The sequence below is a fragment of the Pseudophryne corroboree genome, chromosome 2 (assembly GCF_028390025.1).
Source record: "Pseudophryne corroboree isolate aPseCor3 chromosome 2, aPseCor3.hap2, whole genome shotgun sequence".
Classification (NCBI taxonomy): Eukaryota; Metazoa; Chordata; class Amphibia; order Anura; family Myobatrachidae; genus Pseudophryne; species Pseudophryne corroboree.
Window position 1 is genome coordinate 47642168 of NC_086445.1, and position 20002 is coordinate 47662169.

The following is a 20002-nucleotide window of genomic DNA, read 5'->3' on the forward strand; positions in this document are numbered from 1 at the left end:
ACGTCGGAATTCGGCCCTGTATCATAACAAAAGGTCATAGGTTGATTCATACAGGTGGGCTGTGACGATTTCAAACAGCTCAGGTGGGTGGGAAACTAGGTTTCCCGCCGCATACCTGAGTATGAGTAAATAATAGAAATGGACATAAACTTCTTATGTCCATAACTATTCGCACGAGCGATTAATACGCTCCAAACCAACACCGGAATATTGCTAATTAAATACTCTTCCGATGGGTACCAAACACTGCTGCATGACTCTTGTTAGACCCTTCCCACAATACAAAGAGGGATTCCTCAGCTCAGGGACATTCTATATTAACTAAACTTTCAGAAACTATCAAAGGGACCATGATCTACAAACTACATTAATTGTGAAAATATGTAACGATTGGGTCGCACGCTACGACTACATACTCTTTACCGTAAATACGCATACCGATGCGAGCGGGTGCACGCATCAGCGGGTATGCGCTATCACGGGAAAGCGCACGCATGCGCAGCACGGACCAGCATGAGGTGCAAATATGGCAGCGTGTATAGGGATATTTTTCTGACTTTGACAGTCCACCCTTTGGCAGTCAATAATAACTGCCACCTTCTAAAACATTTCAAAAGGAGAAAAATATATGTCAGGGGTTAATTCATTTCCATGGTTGGGTGAGGGAGGAGAGAGGAGTAGGTGTGAAGAGGGTATGACCTAGTGTGATAGCAGAAGCATGTGTGTATGAGTCCATGTTTGGAGGGTCATGTATCATCGTGCCGTACGTGTTGTAAATCAAGCTTCGAGGTATTGCGAAGTATACATTTGAATTCCTTCTTATCCCGTGGTACGGGTCTGTGGATGGGCTGTCAAACTTTACCGAGCTCATTTCGGCTTTCAGTTGTAACAAAATGGGGATGCACATTTTAGTTGATGATACATGAATGGGGGAGGTATGTGGTTGCTGATATCTGTGCCTGTATTCCCTATCGTCTATGTGTGTCATTACCTGAGGGTTGTAGAGATGAAGATAAAGAACACTTATGGAAAATGCAATGATATTCTATGTCAGGGAAATGTACATCTGTCGTTGAAGTTGTGTTCGGTATCTGTTGAGAGTCGTCTTCTTTGCGCTGTATTGCTCCTTGGGCATGAGCAAATAGCTTTGTCAGTGCCATCAGATTTACAAAAAATGTTGGGCTAGCGTGAGTTTAAAAATACTAGGGAAACTGGGGATCCATGGCAAAGTTCATCAAGTGTCCATATCATAGGTTGTCAAAACTTCATCTTGGGTGCTTGTCTGTTGTCTGTATAGCGTCTCGTCAACTTCCTCGTCCAAGGGGGTCTTTGTATCTTGGAGAAAAGCAGAAAAACAGGTGAAAGAAACGGACCGTATAATCGCATTTTCATCACATTCTGGTTTCTATCATTGTGTCATAAATCAAATCCAGGTTAATTACAGTTTCCTCACTCCTCAAGCTCATCACTTTTGTACTTTGTTTGCACCTCATTAAAGCCTGCCCGCATCTAAATATCAATCCAATCGATATAACGACACCCAAGATACATAGTAGAAACTTTCCAACATCCATTATGACTCCTTGAGCCCAGTCTCCCAAACCGGAGAACCAATTTCGCGGGTTCAACCATGACACCCAACCAGTCAGCTCATTACCTACAGCAGCAAGGGTGAGATTGTGTTTCCGACGAAATTCCCACTTCAATTGGAGAATATCGTCCATCTTTTGGTCTATGACCTCTACCGGATCCTCGGTGATATTTGTGATATACGTGCAACACTTTATGCCATACTGTGTTGCCAATGTAACACAATATCCGCCTGTTACTGCTGTAAGATAATTAAGAACCATCCTATGCTGAACTAGTTCTGTTTTGTACGCTTGAAGTTCTCTTCCAGTGTATCTGAACGTGTCATCATACATTTCAGTGATATTATCTAACAAATTGGCGAGTGCGGAAATGTATCTATAATTCATCACTCCTCGAGCGGTGCGAGTGAAATCTAACGCTACCAGAACCTGAATCCCGGTGGATTCATGGATAAGATCAGAGGCCGGATGCTCTAACCTTTCTGACAGTTGTCTTTTAACTCGGTGCTCGTAATGAGTGTGAGTATAAGGAGCTTGGGCACCACGGTGTATGTCCTTCATTTTGTCATGTGTAACAGTCATCACTTCAGGCAATACTTTTCCAATATAACACAATCCTTCAGAGTTTGGGGCAAGCCACTTGTACGCCTTTCTCCCGCATATGAAATATGCGTCATCGGGGAGAACATATGGGACGGAGAAGGACATGACCATGTTACAAACCTTCCAGGTGAAATCTCCTGACCCTAATTCTTCCATCTGCTTAAGGCACGTATCAGTTTGTACGATATGTGCACAGTATCCTGGTGATACTTCTCCAACTCTAGTAATCCTATTTCCTAAGGTATATCGATACCGGAAAGATTTTCCTCTACTGGCTATGTGGCGTACAAGCTCTGTATCTGTAGGCATTCTATCTGCTCTGTGTGAAAAGGTCATGGTAAGGTTGCTCCATGACACTTCCCAATTTCCCGGCTTACGGGGATTGGAGATATTAAAACATAATAGGGACCTATCCACATGGTATTGGTGGAGCTTCAACCTAGGAGGGCTGGAGATATTAAACCTCCTGTCCACCGGTCTCCCACCCTTTAGCTCAAGTACCTCCCCTACCGTTAAAGGAAATGGTACTAGCCCTGATTTACTATGACCCTGAGGTACTTGAGAGCATACCCAACAATCTGTTTTATTTAACACACTACCCACTAAGGAGTGATAGTCACTCAATGGATGCCGGTCCATATGGATATTAAAACTGGATTGGCATTTCTTTATGCATCCATCTTCAACCAGGTTATCACAGAGCCTACAGATACAGTTTTTCTTTTTGAACTAACAATCCTTCAAAGAAAATGTTTACAGATAACATGGTTGTTAGATCGTGCCCGGTACTCGCCTTTGCTTGGTGATTGGGTTGCTATTGGAAATTTACACCTCCGTCTCAGTCATCAGGACCTTTCTGGATCCTTTCTCGACCTCGCTGGTACTCTCACCGAAACAGACTGCTCTGGTCAACATCATGGTCAACAGGAAAATCCATATCACAGTCTCTTGGGGTAAGTCCATCTTACAGGAGGAGAAAAGAAGAAATTTGTAAAGGGGGTATAAGAAATCAGTTTGAGGGGGGAGAGAACTTGTTACGATAATAAGTTCTCTCGTCTTGTTGTTCTTCTTGTTCTGCTGTCCTCTCAAAGGTGCTGTCTCTCAGTCTTCCAAACGAACATTCTGGTGATGCAATATTCCTTCCCAACCGACGATCTTTCTGTAAGGAGCAAAAATCTGGCATTACCATTGGTCCAACTGAGGGGTGACATAGCATCTTTAAACCATGGAAACATGCGTGGGAAGAGAGAGAAAACACAAAAAAAAAACAAAAGAGATAGAGAACAATTCATGTGCATATATGCATTACATAACTCGACAATAACCATCAATAAGAAAAGAGAAACAAAACATTTTTTTTTTTTTTAAACATTGTCAACATTAAGAAAACATTGTTAGCATTAGAAAAACATTGTCAGACTTATTAGGCTGTCATATCTATGTGTCTAATGGTCTCCTTGAGCAGTCTCTCCCCACCAGCACCTGCATTACTCCACTGTCTGTATCTGGCCAGAAATACATTGTGGCGGAGGTCATGCTGGGGTTTGGTAGACTTCTGCAAGGACCAAGTGGATATGCAATGTGTGAATTCTTACCACTACTCGTCAGAGATGGGGATAGAGAGAGAGAGAGAAAAAAAAAAAACATTTCACTGATACATTTACAACGTTTCACCTGGTCATTCCTGTGTCTTTCAGTGAATGACCTCCCAATTTATTAACCGTTACCTCAGGCTTACCATCAGTCCTAATGATCACCTTTCCTGACTATATATTATGGGTGTGGCCCAAAATTCTTCCTATATGATCCCTGATTATAATGGTGTGTGTTGTAATTTTGCTCATTTCTTGGTCTAGGGGGTCTAACTTTATGTGGGTTATTACAGTTGTTGGCATAATGCCCTTCTCTTCTACAATGGTAACAGATCCTTGGCTTTCTCCGAGTGTCAGTGAACTGGGGTCTTGGCTGATTTGATGCCTCCTCAAACGCTCGGATGCTCATCATCATCAACCGTTTCCCCTGTTCTTCCCTGATTCCTTGGATTTCATGATTATGGTGTTGTCTTTCTCTTGATCTACAATCTCTTGCAAAGTGTCCCTTTTTATGACAATTGTAACAGACTTCCATATCTGGATTTCTCGCAGGGGTGTGGGGCTTTTGTTGGGGTGGTCTTGTGGTTAGGGCCTGTATATTTGCTGCCATTAACTTATCTCTTAGTGACTCTCTGTATCTGGTGATATTCTGATCATGATTAATGACGGCCTCTCTTAGTGCGGTCACCGAGATATCTCTCCAGTTTGGGTTGGTGGTCTGTACCTTTGTTTTTAATTCATCCTTTAAACCATTCATTAATACCTTAACCGCTATTCCTTTATGTTGTGCATTTGTCTTGATGTCTGCGATCCCAGTGTTTCTAGCCATTATTTGCAGTGCTCGATTGAAATAATTAGAAACATTTTCCCTTTCGTTTTGCCTTATGGAGAAAATGTCATTCCACTTGACAGCGGCTGGGAAATATATTCCTAACTGTCGGTTAATCTGCCTAATACATTCCTGATTGTGTTCCTCCATACAAGGTACCTCCGTGTCTAATTTACAATCAGCAATGAATTTTGCAGGGTCAACACTGGAGGGCAAACATGCCCTCAGCACTGTCCGCCACTCTTGGTTGGTGGGTTCTGTGGCTTTTCCTAGTTCTTTAATAAACCTTTGACATTTGGCTAGATTTTTCCTAGGATCAGGAAATTCAGACATAATTGATCTCAATTCGGTCCGGGACCAGAGACAGTGCATTGCGCTGTCCTTGACGGGAATGATTCCCTGATCGTCAGTCTTCCCATTGGGGACTGAGATCACCCTGGCCAGATCGAACTCAGTTACATCATCTTGTGTTGGTCTTACATTTTGGGGTACATCTGTTTGTGCGTGATATGAAACATTGTACGTACCTGTGGACACGACCTCACCTGACCCTTCGTTAGGGGGTTTGATTATTGCCTTTACCAATTTGGTCGCGTCCACCTGGATGGCTTTTGTGATGGTTGCTGGAAGAGGTGCTGACATCGTTCTGGGCTCACTTTCTTGTTTGTATTCCTGAGGGAAGTTTGACATGGGGTGCAACTTGCATAGGTTAATAGTTGTACATTCAACAACATTACAATAATCATTGTTACATTTATTACACTTATTCTTATAATCTTTATTACAGTTGCTAAGAGCGTTTTTATTGTTCCACCTTGTGCTTTTCTCCGCAACCACAATCCTCCCTGCTGCCATATCTCTCCCCTCAAGATAAGAGTCAGAAAAGTCAATTGAATCTCTTTGTAATTCACCTTCCTGTTGCCATAACTGCAAATAATCATAATGTTTACTTCGTCTCTTTGTTGGTTCAATGAGACATATCCTCCTCCTTAAATTTTGTAACACTTTTTGGCTGAAGCTACCTATTCTTGGGAACTTCTCCCCATCATGTACAGTCATTCTCTCCCATTCATCACATAAAACTTCAGCGTGATTTCCATATTTCTCACACATTGCCGACCCGACTGGCCGGTTCCCTAAATCAACCCGAACCGAGGTTGATCGCCCCCTACCTGAACAACTGGCCCCCATAATCTGCAGGTGTTGCTTACTACTCCTTTGATCTTTATATCAAGGTTTTCAGCGAACCCTTACAAACAAACCAAGATGTCCTGGGCAGGCTGGCGGTGGCGGTTTACCAAGTACCCCACTCACTTCTCGCCCACGTTGGCCAGTACTGCAATCACTGTAACCAGAGCTGCTGTACCCAACTCAGGGCCCCTGTGAACCTGTGTTTACTGGAACATATGAGGGTTACCCGCAGGACACTTACTCTTTCCAGTAAAGGTGGGGTTGTTAGATAGTTCCTGAGTGACCAGCGAACTTCCCTTTAAAATAAAAAATTACACAAATCACGTCAGAATGTACAAATAGCGTTTGTGACCACTTTACTCTAATGGTATTAGGTCAGATTACTAACTACTGCACACAATTACGTGCGGTCCAATCGTTCAGTACATAAGCACTACTTGTCATGTACTGAAAGATCAATGGAATCGATGTTTCCGGCCGCGATTCCTTCAGCAAGAGCTTGTATGGCCTATATGGGTTCTGCACCAACACCCCAGGCGTTGTGCCTCTTGTACCTTTATAGCGGACCTCTTTGTCTATTTTACCTGTTACCTTATGACCTCCTGGTCTGTTACCGTCTGTTAATGACCTCCTGGTCTGTTACCTTATGACCTCCTGGTCTGTTACCTTCTGTTAATGACCTCCTGGTCTGTTACCTTATGACTTCCTGGTCTGTTACCTTATGGTCCGCTATACTCTAATGCTCAAATATTATTTAACCAGGGATGCCTCCCTAGCCACCGTATATGTCACTTACACGTGTGTCCCTTGACGAGTACCCGACTTTCCTTTTGGTTCAACCTCTAAGTTATATAAACTTATGTGATAAAAAACACACTCACTCAACACATGTACACTTGGTTTCTATATCTATTTCTGCGCAGAAATTTTTCTTCAGCCCAGCAGTGTTACCAATTTGGAGCAGGATCTGTTAAACTAAATTTCAGATTTTTCCAAAAATAGATTTGCGTTATTTACCGCTGTGCGTTACTTATCGCCTTTGCGCTAATTATCGCTTTGCGCTAATTCAACTTTTCGTGACTTGAGCTACGTGGGCGTAACCAGACGCTACGTTGCGTAATGTACGCTGCGTGCGTCTGCCTCTGGATTGCGTACGCTAGTCTTTGTTAGAGACACGTGTACGCAAAACAAAGATCCACCGTAACACAATTTCTACCTTTATCAATGTAGATGATCCCTGATCATCTACCGCACACCACACTGACTGCCTTGTCTCCCAGACAAGCCGTGTGTTGGTCTATATTTTAACTATTACCTCTACTATGAAATAACAGCAAATCTCTTTTAGCGCTTTCTATCAACTATAAAAATTGGCAAACAGGAATAGTGATATACGAAATTGAAAAAGAAATGCAGATATATATGTATGCGTGCGTGTATACGCAAGACAGAAGAGAAATAAAACAGTTTTAAAAGACACAAGCGTTTTGTTCTTACTTCCGGTTCCCGGATTCCTTCAGCACTCTTTATCTAAGCGAAGCAGACGCTTATCCCGTCAGCACTGCGAGACAACCTCCCACCCTTTGCTGGGGGATAATGTCTGCTGATCTACCTAGTGCAGATATGAGAAGGATAGGACGAGTCCCCAATTGACAATGCTAAATTCCTTTGTCGTATAAACAACCCTTTATGAAGTCTAAGAACACTGTACGCTGCTTACTTAAGAAGTACCGTAAGGGTACGCTATTTGCGTAACGATCGCTCAGCCGTAGGCGAGACGCTCACGCGTCACGATCGCTCACGGCCCAGTGATCACAGGACAACACGTTATTGGTTATGACTAGAGTAATGATTCGCTATGGCGTAGCGGACGCTCGAGACCACGAGGAGGTCACCAGCGGCGCAGACGCTCACAACGCTATACCTTTATGTCTAAACCTTATACCAATGAAATGCACAGAATACCTTAATGTGAGTACAGGGTGTAAGTGCAACCTTGTGTAACCTGACTAACTACAAAGCTGCTTGAGCGTCACCGACGCTCAAGTGAACACTTAACACTATAGAAAAAACACAGATACTGGTTTAGGGTCCAAAGCCTATTAACTGTATTATATCTAATATACTTGTAAAAGGGGATAACAGTACAAATGATACACTACAATATAACAGAGACTTCCTAACCAAAATACAATACTATCTAATACAATACAATACTAGTCTAGGGGAGATGTGAGAGAAAAGAGAAAGGAGAGAGAGAGAGAGAGAAAGAAATGGAGAGAGATGAGAGAAATTGGCTCACAGTAAGACAATGATTACGGAGAGAAACTTACGCACAAAGGTAAACGATCGCATGCGCCTGGACATCCAGCACCCGATTTTCAGCAATGAGAACCGTTGAAGAGTGAGAACTGGATGTGGTCGGCCTGCCTATTTATGCCCCACACACAATGCAATCTCATAGTCCCTACAATCCCATTGTCCATTGGACGTCGGAATTCGGCCCTGTATCATAACAAAAGGTCATAGGTTGATTCATACAGGTGGGCTGTGACGATTTCAAACAGCTCAGGTGGGTGGGAAACTAGGTTTTCCGCCGCATACCTGAGTATGAGTAAATAATAGAAATGGACATAAACTTCTTATGTCCATAACTATTCGCACGAGCGATTAATACGCTCCAAACCAACACCGGAATATTGCTAATTAAATACTCTTCCGATGGGTACCAAACACTGCTGCATGACTCTTGTTAGACCCTTCCCACAATACAAAGAGGGATTCCTCAGCTCAGGGACATTCTATATTAACTAAACTTTCAGAAACTATCAAAGGGACCATGATCTACAAACTACATTAATTGTGAAAATATGTAACGATTGGGTCGCACGCTACGACTACATACTCTTTACCGTAAATACGCATACCGATGCGAGCGGGTGCACGCATCAGCGGGTATGCGCTATCACGGGAAAGCGCACGCATGCGCAGCACGGACCAGCATGAGGTGCAAATATGGCAGCGTGTATAGGGATATTTTTCTGACTTTGACAAAGGGTTGTTACAAATGTACCTGTACCACCTGCCAGTATCTAATATCTGGCAGCACGTTTCAACACCCACATACTGGTAAGACATACCATATCAGATACCGACTTATGTGTAATTCCAAATATGTGGTTTACCAATTAATTTGCCCCTGTGGGCTGTCATACATAGGTAAAACTGAGAGAACGTTTAAGGAACGTATGACAGCCCACAGGTGTGCTATAAAAGCAGCCATAGCCACCGGCAAAAGTGATCAGCCGGTGGCTAGACACTTTGCCTCTGCTCGGCATTCCCTTACATCCCTCAAATATCGGATGATAGACCAGGTCCAACCGTCCCTTAGAGGGGGGTAATAGAGGTCTCAAATTGTTGAGACTTGAGACACAATGGATACAGCGATTGGACACAGTATCTCCGCGAGGTCTTAATGAGCAATTAGGGCTAAACTGCTTTTTAACCACATAGGATACATAATTATTATACTCGCAGTTCAATAAGATATTCCATAGAGCTGTACGTATAGAAAAGGTAGTTTAGTAGCAACATACGTGTTTGAAAAGTTTTCTTAGTATAAACATTTGTTTTCACATGAAAATGTTATATCAGATATTCATGTAAATGATATATGCCTTTAGCATGATGCAATCCTATTGTATATAGATCTCCATGTAAGTTGACATGTTGTCATGGTGATGGGAGCACAATGATGACGTTGGCCACACCGACGTCAGCGCCACTGGGCGGGCTTCGATCCCGGTACCGGAGTCATGGCGCCATGCACGGTGGTGTTACAGCTATTTAGGTGAGTGTTCTTTCATGTAATGTTTGTAAGCCTGAGGAAAATGCGTAAAGCATTGAAACGTTGCTGAACTTTGCTGTCTACAGTGCATTTATTGGAAAGTCGCCGTGAGTGCCGCACCAATTGACTTATATATTGAAAATTTCTATATGCGGGCACCCGGTGCATTATTTGGAGCAAGTGGGAGAGCCGGCACTTGCTGATTTGTTATATATATATATATATATATATATATACAAATGGAGATCTGGCATTCAGTTACCCCAATTGGGTGTATTACCTTGCTCCGGTGCCATCCCTTACAAGGGGCATCCCCTGTTACATCCAGCACTATCCAAAAGGCGGCACTTGGAGACTATGAGCTTGGTGAACAAGTGAAGAACTTTATTCAACAATACAGTTGTAGCCTGACCACTGGCGTTTCTATAATGGGTGCAGTGTGTGCAGTGCACATGGGCCCCTGAGTCTAGAGGGGCCCCAACCGCACACGCTGCATCCATTTGTAAAATACTTACCCCTCCGAAGTCCAGCGCCTGCATCCGCAGCGCCGCTAGAACACAGTGAAAATGGCCCAGCGGCCATTTTCATGGCATGCTGCACATGTGCAGTAGAGAGATCTCAGGGAAAATGGCCGCCGCGCCATTTTCCCAGAGATCTGCGCATGCGCATTAGAGTCTGAGCCCTCTAGTGCTCAGACTCTACGGCGCTCCTGGCAGAGAGGAGGGGGCCCGACGGAGGAGGCTGAACACGGGCCTCCTCCTCTCTTAAAACGCCCCTGAGCCTGACGAAGGGGACTAGTGCCCCGAAACGTAGATTCAAGTTTTCCACTTGTTTACCAAGCTCATAGTCTCCGAGAGTTGCCTTTTGGATAGTGCTATACAGTATACATCCTACAAATTCAGCACTCACTTCAGAGAATGTTAGATCCAAAATATTGCAATAGTTAGTTAAGCTGAGCAGCTCCTTCATGGCCATTCCCTATTGGTCAGTCCCTACACTGACTTTCAAAAATATGTGCATTGCTCTCAGGCATTTTTTGGATTTTAAATACACAGTATGCTTCTATTCTGTCATGGATTTAGGCCATGTGTCACTCTTTTAAAGAGACAGGAACCACACCCAAGCATATCAGTTAATGAACACCTGGGGAATTTCTTAACATTTAATTTACATATGGACAATAGAGGTGCAAGAAAAAGTGTGACCATAAAAATGTTATATAAACAATAGGCTAGAACCCGCAACACTCATACATCTGCGGTGCCAGTGGTATTGTGACCACACCATTTATATAAAAAAGTAATTGTTCATTTCATTTCTGAGTGCTGTGGATTCTAACCTATATATATATATATATATATATATATATATATATATATATATATAGACTGGCGTGTACGGCGGCACTCAGGTCAGAAAAACGACAGGACACAGCCTCTGTTTGCCAACGTTTCAAAGATTTCTCTTTTTCGTCAGGGCATGAAAACATACACAAACTTACACCCTATTTAAGTGCTCACCATTCACCACGTTCTCAGTTCGCGGCGGCGGCCCCCGTGGCCCGCCGTGCGCCTCTTGATGACGTCACCCGTGCAAACCGTCACCATGACAACAACCATATACAAAATATTTAAAAACATCAGAAAGCGGTATTGTTAATACAGAACACCACGGTTCAGTGCCTATCCATGCTAATCACTACATTGGAAACGTTAGAAACATTTAATCCAATATAGAACAAGGTAAATAGAAATATATGGGACTAAGCACGGCATACAATCGCTAACGATCCACATAATATTAACAATACCGCTTTCTGATGTTTTTAAATATTTTGTATATGGTTGTTGTCATGGTGACGGTTTGCACGGGTGACATCATCAAGAGTCGCACGGCGGGCCACGGGGGACGCCGCCGCGAACTGAGAACGTGGTGAATGGTGAGCACTTAAATAGGGTGTAAGTTTGTGTATGTTTTCATGCCCTGACGAAAAAGAGAAATCTTTGAAACGTTGGCAAACAGTGGCTGTGTGTCCTGTCGTTTTTCTGACCTGAGTGCCGCTGTACACGCCAGTCTCTATTGGGAAACTAGTTCAGTCTCCTTCACGGAAGGCAACGGGCAAAGGTAAAATATTGTTATGCGGAGAAGTGCCGAACTCAACGAATTATATATATATATATATATATATATATATATATATATATATGGACAAATAAGCAGCAGCACTCTGGGATTTGGTAAAAATCAATCTCTGTATTGTGAAAAACGGTCACATAAGGTCAACGTTTCGGGGCCCGCAGCCCCTTTGTCAAGGCATTAACCGCCTTCACAAAGGGGCTGTGGGCTACTATTTCAGGTAGTCACCCTGATATTCAGGAGGTGACAAGTACAGTAGTAAGTAGTAAGAAGTAAGGAGATGCTGGAAGGAGAATAGCTGCATTTTGATGCAATCAGGTTGACAACCTAGTACTGTGTAAGTATTTCCTAACCACGTTCTGATGTGTTAGGGAACTGGTATTACAGGAATTTCCTTTTTGCTCACCAGCTATGGGTTGTTTGAGCACTGGACTAGTCTGCTGGAAATGGTGCAGGCTGTACTGTGTATTATTGTTTTTTAAACTGTATCACTATTATGACGCCCAGCAAATGTGGCCGAGCCAGTTACAGATCTCACAAATGTACGGGGAGCACAGAAAGCGTCGCTGCTGCCATTGTTAATATTATCACGGCGGATATTTGAATTTTGAATGAGAAATGTACCAAAGTTATTGTAACTCGCAGGGACAAACATCATCCTTATCATAGTGTCAGTTTTTAAAAATATTTGTTTGTTCAGTAGACACATTTTGCTTAATTAATTATTATTAATTATTATTTTTATCATTGATTAGTATTGTTTGCTTAATAAAGTTTATGTATAGCCTGTATTTTGCCTTCACAGCAATACTATTCCCATATTATGAGGTTTATGTAATAGGGTGCGGGTTGACTACGGTGGCGGGATCCCAGCGAATGGGTCCTGGATTTTTATTTGGGAAAAATGACAACCCTACCCTGTTCTGTTCTTGCCTTATGTGCAGCAGAGCCGGATTAAGGCTATGGGGGGTCCGTGGCACTTCAGACTGTGGGGCCCTTACTAAAGAGGAAGTAGATACAAAAAAAAAAATATATATATATATATAGGGTTTGGATGACCCTGGAGGGCACTGGAGCAAGTAAAGACATTTACCATTGGAGTGCCGGCATTTTTTCAACAAAGAAAAAGATAAATAAATATATACGTAAAACAAACTTCTGCAAATGCGGCACTCTTCAGACTTGTATATGTAGTGGTGCATTTTAATTAATCATCAACATTTCGAGGGCACAGTGACCCCATCATCAGAACACACAGTGTCCTCATGACGGGGTCTCTGTGCCAAATATATACATATATATATATATATATATATATATATACACTGCTCAAAAAAATTAAGGGAACACTTAAACAACACAATGTAACTCCAAGTCAATCACACTTCTGTGAAATCAAACTGTCCACTTAGGAAGCAACACTGATTGACAATCACATTCACATGCTTTTGTGCACATGGAATAAACAACAGGTGGGAATTATAGGCAATTAGCAAGATACCCCCAATAAAGGAGTTGTTCTGCAGGTGGTGACCACAGACCACTTCTCAGCTCCTATGTATTCTGGCTGATGTTTTGGTCACTTTTGAAAGCTGGCGGTGCTTTCACTCTAGTGGTAGCATGAGTCGTAGTCTACTACCCACACAAGTGTCTCAGGTAGTGCAGCTCATCCAGGATGGCACATCAATGCGAGCTGTGGCAAGAAGGTTTGCTGTGTCTGTCAGCGTAGTGTCCAGAGCATGGAGGCGCTACCAGGAGACAGGCCAGTACATCAGGAGACGTGGAGGAGGCCGTAGGAGGGCAACAACCCAGCAGCAGGACCGCTACCTCCGCCTTTGTGCAAGGAGGAACAGGAGGAGCACTGCCATAGCTCTGCAAAATGATCTCCAGCAAGCCACAGATGTGCATGTGTCTACTCAAACGATCAGAAACAGACTCCATGAGGGTGGTATGAGGGCCCGACGTCCACAGGTGGGGGTTGTGCTTACAGCCTAACACGTGCAGGACGTTTGGCATTTGCCAGAGAACACCAAGTTCGGCAAATTCGCCACTGGCGCCTTGTGCTCTTCACAGATGAAAGCAGGTTCTCACTGAGCACATGTGACAGATGTGACAGAGTCTGGAGATGCCAAGGAGAACGCTCTGCTGCCTGCAACATCCTCCAGCATGACCGGTTTGGCAGTGGGTCAGTAATGGTGTGAGGTGGCATTTCTTTGGGGGAGCCGCACAGCCCTCCATGTGCTCGCCAGAGGTAGCCTGACTGCCATTAGGTACCGAGATGAGATCCTCAGACCACCTGTGAGACCATATGCTGGTGCGGTTGGCCCTGGGTTCCTCCTAATGCAAGACAATGCTAGACCTCATGTGGCTGGAGTTCCTGCAAGATGAAGGCATTGATGCTATGGACTGGCCCGCCCGTTCCCCAGACCTGAATCCAATTGAGCACATCTGGGACATCATGTCTCGCTCCATCCACCAACGCCACGTTGCACCACAGACTGTCCAGGAGTTGGCGGATGCTTTAGTCCAGGTCTGGGAGGAGATCCCTCAGGAGACCATCCCCCACCTCATCAGGAGCATGCCCAGGCATTGTAGGGAGGTCATACAGGCACGTGGAGGCCACACACACTACTGAGCCTCATTTTGACTTGTTTTAATGACATTACATCAAAGTTGGATCAGCCTGTAGTGTGTTTCTTCACTTTAATTTTGAGTGTGACTCCAAATCCACACCTCCATGGGTTAATAAATTTGATTTCCATTGATAATTTTTGTGTGATTTTGTTGTCAGCACATTCAACTATGTAAAGAACAAAGTATTTAATAAGAATATTTAATTCATTCAGATCTAGGATGTGTTGTTTAAGTGTTCCCTTTATTTTTTTGAGCAGTGTATGTATATATATATATATATATATATATATATATACACACATATATGTATATATAAATAACCCAGAGCCGACATTTTTTTTCATTTTTAGCAGCAGGGAAAAATCAATGAAAGATAGCCAGCCTTACTTACTCAGGCTGCTGCCAGTGTCTGCTGAGACAGAGGAGATCGAGAGCTCGTTCCCCTCTGCCTCTAGTCTCCGTTAAGGGCACCAGCATTCCCCTGCTGGGCTGGCTCCACATGCTGTGCAGAACTGTCCTGCAAGCTGCACACGTTGAGTAAGTGATAGTCTGCAGTCATTTGTGTGCGTGGAGTTGGATGAGTCCTGAAGACAGGAGCGCTTCTGAACCCATAAGAAGCCTCCACTTCTTAATCAGACCTTCCGACCAGAGTTGACATATATTATACTGCCTCCAGCATCATCCATGCCTTCTTCTGTGATTGGCTGGTTCTGTCCTCAGATTACTAATTATAATGACTATTGCCCCCAGGATCATCCCGCCTCCTCCTGTGAGGCTGCTTTTCATCCTTTAAATGTCACAAAATCTTCAGTCTAGATCACTGTAAACAACACACTGTGAGATGATGAATATAGAGATGTGTAAGTATGATAACTTCTTTACATACATTATATAGCATTAATGGATAATTACAGATAGAAATCTGTTGTCAGTAGTGTGATGAAATTCTATCATTGCTGATTATTTTTCTTATAGCTATGCATGCGTTGTACAGTGCTGTGGATATATATATATATATATATATATCTATCTATCAGGGACGTGCACTGAACTAAATGGCTCAGGAGGCAAGTACCAGGGACAGATTTACACGCAATATATAAGGCAAAAGGTACATGTGGGCATTATACACAGGTGCAGCAGTATATACATGTGGGCATTATACACAGGTGCAGCAGTATATACATGTGGGCATTATACACAGGTACAGCAGTATATACATGTGGGCATTATACACAGGTGCAGCAGTATATACATGTGGGTATTATACACAGGTGCAGCAGTATATACATGTGGGCATTATAAACAGGTGCAGCAGTATACACATGTGGGCATTATACACAGGTGCAGCAGTATATATATGTGGGCATTATACACAGCTGCAGCAGTATATATACATGTGGGGATTATACACAGGTGCAGCAGTATATACATGTAGGCATTATACATAGGTGCAGCAGTGTATACATGTGGGCATTATACACAGATGCAGCAGTATATACATGTGGGCATTATACACAGATGCAGCAGTATATACATGTAGGCATTATACACAGGTGCAGCAGTATATACATGTGGGCATTATACACAGGTGCAGCAGTATATACATGTGGGCATTATACACAGGTGCAGCCAGAGCTGGCCCTAGGCATAGGCAAACTAGGCAAATGCCTAGGGCATTTGGTATTACTAGGGGCACCATCAGTTTCTGCTGATTAAAATGATATGCAGCATGCCTATATTCTGTGTGTAGCATTTCATATGCAGATACAGCCACAGTCTCACACAGTATATAGGCATGCTGCATATCATTTTAATCAGTAGAAGCTGCTTGTGCACCCTAGCCACATAGCAATGCAAATAAGATGCATTTTCATAAAAAAAGGCACCTGACGTTAGCAGAGCTGCCAGCTGACTCACGCCAGGCATCTCCTGATGCATGGCGCATTGAGGCAAGATGTATGAGGACATATCTATATCCAAGCAGGGGCAGAGGTCACAGTGTAAGCGGCCGTGTGAGTGCTGTGTGCGGGTTTTTTGGTTGTGCAGTAGTGTTCGGCATATGTGTAATGGGCATTATGCATGTCGTGTTTAAATGCATATGTGTAAGAGGCACTATGTGTGTCATGTGTATAAGGGCATTAATAATGTGCGGCTTATGTGTAAGGGACATTATGCATTAATAAAGGTTGGCTTAATGTGTTAGGTGCATTATGTTTATAAGGACATCAATAATGTGTGTCATATGTGTTAGGGGCATTACTGTGTGGTATTATGTGTATAAAGGCATTACTAATGTGTGGCATTATGTGTATAAGGTGCTCTACTGTGTGGTGTTACGTATAGAAAGGGCACTACTGTGTGGTGTAATGTGAATAGAGAGCAATATGGTGTGGTGTAATGTGAATATGGGGCACTACTGTGAGGAGTAACGTTTATAAGGTAAAGTGGTACTACTGTGTAATGTAACATGAATAAGGGACACTATCGCATGATATAATGTGAATAAAGTTGTAGTACTGTGTGGTAGATTTGGAACTGGGGGTACAATTGTGTGGCCATGCCCCTTGCCAGCAAAAACACGCCTCTTTTTGGGCTGTGCACCGAATGTGTGCACTGTTCCTATGTAAAATACAGGGGGTAGGAACACCAAAATAAGGACTGCTATGGGTGAGGGGTGATGGTGCTGAGAAAGGGGTGCAGGGTCAGAGGTGGAACTAGTGGCAGTGCTAGGGGGCACCAGCCAAAATCTTGCCTAGGGCATCATATTAGTTAGGGCCGGATCTGGGTGCAGCAGTATATACATGTGGGCATTATACACAGGTGCAGTAGTATATACATGTGGGCATTATACACAGGTGCAGTAGTATATACATGTGGGCATTATACACAGGTGCAGCAGTATATACATGTGGGCATTATACACAGGTGCAGTAGTATATACATGTGGGCATTATACACAGGTGCAGCAGTATATACATGTGGGCATTATACACAGGTGCAGCAGTATATACATGTGGGCATTATACACAGGTGCAGCAGTATATACATGTGGGCATTATACACAGGTGCAGCAGTATATACATGTGGGCATTATACACAGGTGTAGCAGTATATACATGTGGGCATTATACACAGGTGCAGCAGTATATACATGTGGGCATTATACCAGGGCCGGTGCTAGGGTGTTCGGCGCCCCCCTGCAAACTATAAATTTGCGCCCTCCCATATTCCTTTGGCGCGTGCCGGGAAAAGGGGTGTAGTCTCACAAGTAAGGGGCATAGCCACACAATAGTACCCCCATTCAAAATTACGCCACAATGTAGCACAATCTTATTTATCTTATACGTAATGCCCCACCCGTAGTAGTAGCGTCCTTATATGTAATGCCCCCCCAGTAGTAGTAGCGTCCTTATACATAGTGCACCCCCAGTAGTAGTAGCATCCTTATGCATAATGCCCCCCCAGTAGTAGTAGCATCCTTATGCCCCCCAGTAGAAGTAGCATCCTTATGCATAATGCCCCCCAGTAGTAGTAGCATCCTTATGCATAATGCCCCCGCAGTAGGAGTAGCATCCTTATGCATAATGCCCCCCCAGTAGTAGTAGCATCCTTATACATAATGCCCCCCCAGTAGTAGTAGCATCCTTATACATAATGCCCCCCCAGTAGTAGTAGCATCCTTATACATAATGCCCCCCCAGTAGTAGTAGCATCCTTATACATAATGCCCCCCAGTAGTAGTAGCATCCTTATACATAATGCCCCCCCAGTAGTAGTAGCGTCCTTATACATAGTGCACCCCCAGTAGTAGAAGCATCCTTATACGTAATTCCCCCTAGTAGTAGTAGCGTACTTATACGTAATGCCCCCTCCAGTTGTAGTAGCGTCCTTATACGTAATGCACCCCCAGTAGTAGTAGCATCCTTATGCGTAATGCCCCCCCAGTAGTAGTAGCATCCTTATACATAATGACCCCCTCCAGTAGTAGTAGCATCCTTATACGTAGTGCACCCCCAGTAGTAGAAGCGTCCTTATACGTAATTCCCCCTAGTAGTAGTAGCGTCCTTATACGTAATGCCCCCTCCAGTAGTAGTAGCGTCCTTATACGTAATGCCCCCTCCAGTAGTAGTAGCATCCTTATACATAATGACCCCTCCAGTAGTAGTAGCGTCCTTATACGTAGTGCACCCCCAGTAGTAGAAGCATCCTTATACGTAATTCCCCCTAGTAGTAGTAGCATCCTTATACATAATGACCCCTCCAGTAGTAGTAGCATCCTTATACATAATGCCCCCCCCAGTAGTAGCATCCTTATACGTAATGCCCCCCCAGTAGTAGTACCGTCCTTATACATAATGCCCCCCCCAGTAGTAGCATTCTTATACGTAATGCCCTCCCCCAGTAGTAGTATTGTTATACGTAATGCCCCCCCAGTAATAGTAGCGTCCTATACATAATGCCCCCAAGTAGTAGTATCGTCCTTATACGTAATGACCCCCCATTAATAGTAGCGTCCTATACATAATGCCCCCAAGTAGTAGTATCGTCCTTATACGTAATGCCCCCCCAGTAATAGTAGCGTCCTATACATAATGCCCCCAAGTAGTAGTATCGTCCTTATACGTAATGACCCCCCAGTAGTAGCGTCGTTACAAGTAATGCCCCCCCTGTAGTAGTAGCGTCCTTAAAGCACACATAAACGCACACAGACATACCACACACACAGACACAATACACACACACACACACAGACACAATACACACAGACACAATACATACACACACACACACACATTTCCCTCTCACACTTCACTTACTTAAGCCAGTCTCCCTACACTACAGCAGCCTGGTCCGTGTAGCTCCGCCCCCTTCTTGCCCGTTTAGCCCCGCCCCATTCTGCCTTGCTTAGCTCCGCCCCCTTCTGTACCGTGCACAGCGCTGTCCTGTCACACAGGTGAGGGGAGGGGAGGGAGGAGGATTTTCATGCTGCAGGTGCCGCAGCCAGTGCCTGTCATACAGTGACAGGCACAGCAGCAGCAGCAGCAGCAGCAGGGGGCACAGGACGGCGCAGAGGGAAGGAATGCAGAGCAGGGGGAGCGCCTCTCCGTCCCAGCGCCTCCCTGCACTGCATCCCTTCGCTGAGCGGGTAGCGCCGGGCCAGCATTATACACAGGAGCAGCAGTATATACATGTGGGCATTATACACAGGTGCAGCAGTATATACATGTGGGCATTATACACTGGTGCAACAGTACTATAAACTCCTGGAAATTTGGGGAATTTTGATCAGAGATGTACGGAAAAGATAGGCAATGCCTCACCTGCCATAGACTTTTTACTCCAGAGTTTTGGCTATAAAAATGATTAGAATAACACAAAGAAGATATTTCAAACATATTCTTGGTATTTTTCATATACTTTATATAGTCAAAACTCTGGCACAAACGTTAGTATGACAGGAAAGGTTCTGCCTCATCTGCCTCACCCCACCGCACGTCACTGTTTTATATATATATTTATATTAAAGATGAGTGGGTTCAGTTCCCTGAGAACCGAACCCTATCAAACTTCAATA